This window comes from Manacus candei, unplaced genomic scaffold, assembly GCF_025592945.1.
Source record: "Manacus candei isolate 608988 ecotype Guabito, Panama unplaced genomic scaffold, ASM2559294v1 h1tg000003l, whole genome shotgun sequence".
NCBI lineage: Eukaryota > Metazoa > Chordata > Aves > Passeriformes > Pipridae > Manacus > Manacus candei.
In genome coordinates this window covers 7032236-7036347 of record NW_026138051.1, presented here as the reverse complement: position 1 = coordinate 7036347, position 4112 = coordinate 7032236, and the positions used below count along the sequence as shown (strand labels likewise).

The 4112-nt window shown below is 40.1% G+C and overlaps 1 long non-coding RNA gene across 1 annotated transcript; it reads right to left on the bottom strand.

Annotated features, from left to right (window-relative positions):
- Positions 1-311: 311 nt before the first annotated feature.
- LOC127472155 (uncharacterized) lies at positions 312-3587 on the bottom strand. The gene is made up of 3 exons (XR_007904888.1): positions 3507-3587; positions 2613-2821; positions 312-386 (listed from the first exon to the last, which is right to left on the bottom strand). It is a non-coding gene; the product is annotated as an uncharacterized LOC127472155 (long non-coding RNA).
- Between the last annotated feature and the right edge of the window lie 525 nt (positions 3588-4112).

Below are 4112 nucleotides of genomic sequence, written 5' to 3'. Positions count from 1 at the left end.
ATTCTAACACCAATCCTAAAGCCTAATTTAGCCAAAGCCATTCAAGGGAGAAAAAACCAAAACAACTTAGTAGTCAATAACCAGAGAGAACTTTAGCTGCATCCCTGAGTTACCAATTTCATGGACATTAATGTTGATGACTATTCTTCTTTTCCTTTCACATCTATCCATAGCCTGAGTATTTGCATGTGTGACTGATACTACTCATCCCATGAAAGTCAGTGGAACTATTAATGTTCACCCACTCCTGCTGAATTAAAGCTGTGCCTACCTCTATTTGATGTCAGCTTCTCTCTCAGGGTGACCCAGTTTGAACTTCTTACACATATTTAACAAAAACTCAGCTTCTCTCCAACGAGATACCACTGTTCTCTGTTTGTCATATCCTGCAAAGACAAGGGCTATGTAACACAGAAAAACTTGTGCAAAGTCAGCTCAGTTTGCTGACACCACTCAGATGTTGTTCTTACCAGGCACCTGCTATAACAAGATTTGCAATGCATTTTTTAGAAGAACACTTGGTTAAATTAGTATCTGCAAACTACAGTGCGACACATGCATAATGCAGTGTGGCAGCTCTGGAGATTTACTAAGGCTGCACAGAGCAGCTTCCACAGTGATAAATGAAAAATACAGGTTTTCAAAATACGAACTTTATGTCTCAAGACACGTGTTATTTACCCACAAAATTAATGGAAAACTACCAGAAATAAGAATAGGCATTCTCATTAAGTTGTTTTTAATTTACTGCTCTGTTTTGCACCATCAGCAAACCAGACCACTCTGGCTGTGCCAAGACTGTTGCTGTCCCAGATTCAGTCAGTGGGAGAAAGCCAAGCAGGAAAGCAAAACTTGGATCCAATCTTAACTTGCCCAAGGTGTAGGGATGTTTGAAGGACAGCTCAGAAGCTTATAAAGGACATTAAGTGGATAACTCACTGATGTGACAGTAAGTAGGACAGTGCAAGGTCTAAAGAAGTAAATTGTAATGTAGTCTTGGTCTCCAAAGAAATTGCAGAAGTAGGAGGATAAAACTCAAACTCTTGTGCTTCAAGGGCATGAAACTCCTGGTGCTGAAGTGAAGAAGGGACAGTCCTGCAGTTCTCAGTAATGCCTGATCCAGCAAATTTTTCAAAAGACAGAAAAACACAGAAAGCAGTAATGCAGGAACACAACAGAGTTTGAAGTCATGGATTTATGGAATTCAATATTAATTAAGTTAAGGTAGAGCTTGTTATTAGAGACTATTGCTTTCAAGTTGCTTCTTTTGGTGTATTTATTAATTTGGGTATTTTTAAACATGTTCTGTACAAAATTAAAAAAAATTGATTTTAGATTTCTGGATTATACTCTGTCCTACTTCACTATTTCCACTGAGCTTCACACAGACTACACTTGTGAGTGCTCCAGACTGAAGCTGTCTGTTCAAAATGCCAAGTATGCTTTTTTGGCAACCAAGACCAACAATAATGTACAAACAAGAATTCTGTATTTGTAGCTAAAGGACATTATGCACTTCTAATTTTCATCCTTCTGCCCAAGAGCCCCAGGGAACAACCCCGCCACCAGTAGCACCACAACACAGAGCATACCTGTCCATACCTATTTCCCTAAGGCCTCCCTCTCTGCCTCAGAGAGAGGTGAATATTGTCCCCTCACACCAACTTTCTCATCCAGTTGACAATTACTGAAAGAGGAGCCTTTGGATTTTCAGCCAGTCATTTGTATGGCTGAAAGAAGACAAGAAGACAAGACCAGGGTCATGAAAACCATTCCAGTTTCTTCCTCATGATAAATTGGTTGCAAACATTTCTACTAGTTCTAGCAGTATAAGTTGGAAGTCACAAGTGAGCAGAGCAATTCCCACTGCAGCTGGATAAACCCTCCCTTCCCAATCTGTTACAGCTGTAACGATATATGTGGAGAAATAATATTGATCAAGGTGGAATAATATTTAGAGCAGAATGTCAGGTTCAGCTACAAATACATTTGCTTGTGGAAGCAGCTGCTACATTCATTAGAATCTTCTAATAAACTGTTATGAAGATTGACACGTTGGAAGTAATTAAGTATTAAGTATTTTTAGGTAATTACTGCAGCAATAATAACATGAGACGTGCTCATTTTCAGAATGAAGAATTATCTGTAGTTCCCGTTGCTGTGCTCTTTTTAATGATTCGTAATAGTTTGATGCCAACGATTATTTTCTATTACTCCAGCTTTCCAACTTTCCAAACAAACTAATAGGAGTACAAGAAACTGTTTACAGCCTGGGGGAAATCCCACCAGTTTAACTTCAGCAGGTTATGTGGGACTCTCCAGGGAAAGGAGTGCACCGAAGGCACGGTGCCAATGCACTGATGAACAGCAAGGGATCCACATGTAAAGCAATTACCTTTAAGATCCCATGGAGAAGGACAGGAAAAATAGTATGGCAACAAAAGTAGCCATCAGAAAATTATTTCTTGTTAATAGGCATGCTCCCACATTTGTTAGGATACTCAGACTCTGATGAGGAAGGCATGCTTTCATGCAATTAGTGCTATTGGCACTAATTCCACTCCCTTCCACTCCACTAATTCCAGCTCCCTTCCACTGACACCTCAACTCACAGCTCAGACTTGTTCCTTAATCCTTTTGAAGGGCACAAAGTTCATCCTGGATGTCCAATCACCAGCCTGTATCTGCCAAGTGAGCCATCAGAAACTATCCTTGTGCCACACACAGCCAGAAGTCAGCAGCACTCTCACTTGGAGCCACAACATTCCAACTGCACACGGAGCCAGACTCAGGTTCACGCTGCTTCCAAACAGCATTTTATCTGCCAAGTGCAAAAACATACAAACCCAAAATTTCACATGGGTATGCTTGCTATTTTGCTAGGAACTGCCCAGTTAAACCACAACAGGCTTTCTGCAAGGTAGTTGCAATAGGATCTCAACATACCAATGGGTTTTCTCTGTTTAGGAAAACTTAACTATCTGCAGAGATAGTTAGAAATTATTAGCCTAGAAATTATTTCCAAGAGTAGAGTGACCAGGCTAGATTTCAGTGCTGACCCCCTCCTGCCCTCCACCCAGTGCCACCCTTTGGCCCCTGACAGGATGAGAGCAGCTGCACTCAAAGAAACTGCTCTGCCATTCCAAAAGAAATTTTGAAAATTAAAAAGTAAATAAAAATAAATACACATCAATTAGACAAGAACTCCAAAGTCTGAAAAATGCTACTGAATGGAAGAAACCCAAACAGCAAAGGTTAAAACAAAATGGTCTTATTGAAAAAAATTGCTTCAGTAGTTTTAAAACTACCTGAGAGTGGTTTTGGCCTTTCTATTTTCAGTAAATCTGGAGGTTTGGCTTGTATTATAACTTAAATGTCAAGTTATAAATGTACTTTGAACTGAAAATACATTAAAAAAACTTTTCAAAATGGGACCTTCACTGAAACTAACCATTTTCCCATAAACAGGTTTGGCTTTGACAGAAAAATGTCAGCATAAAACATACTCATCAGCTTCATTCTGAACTGGGTGGCCCCTAATGAGAGGATACTCCTAATCTGGCCTTCTGAAAATATCTCTGCAGTGCTTCTTCCCCCAGGCACTCCCAGACAGCCTTTTCCCACCACATGGTCAGTTCATCAGCGTTGCTCTGTCAGGATTTAGAGCTGCTGCCTCACTCTGCCCTCTTAGCAGGAAAGCTCAGACTCCTTCTCTGCAAAGATAGGAATATTTGTGCTTGGGATGGATAGATATAGTTAGATTAATTCCCACTTTGTCTTCATTTGCTTCCATTACAGCAAAGACAGAAATATCTGGCCCGTACACAGCCTCTGCCCAACCCCATTAACATTTGGTTAAAAAAGCCACCAAAGGAGAAATTAACAGCTCCTCATTTATTTTAAAGTGTTTTCTGGTTTCTTTTAGAAATGCACCATCTGTGCTTCACCACCATGCATTAATGAAACATGGTTCTTGGTTCTTTTAAGGTACAAAATTGATATTAAATGTACCTGTAGCCAGGAATTTGAACTCAGAAATTGTAGCTGTAACTGTACACAGGAAGCAGGAGTAGTGTGAGGTGCCTGCATATCCAACTGACACCCTTCCACCT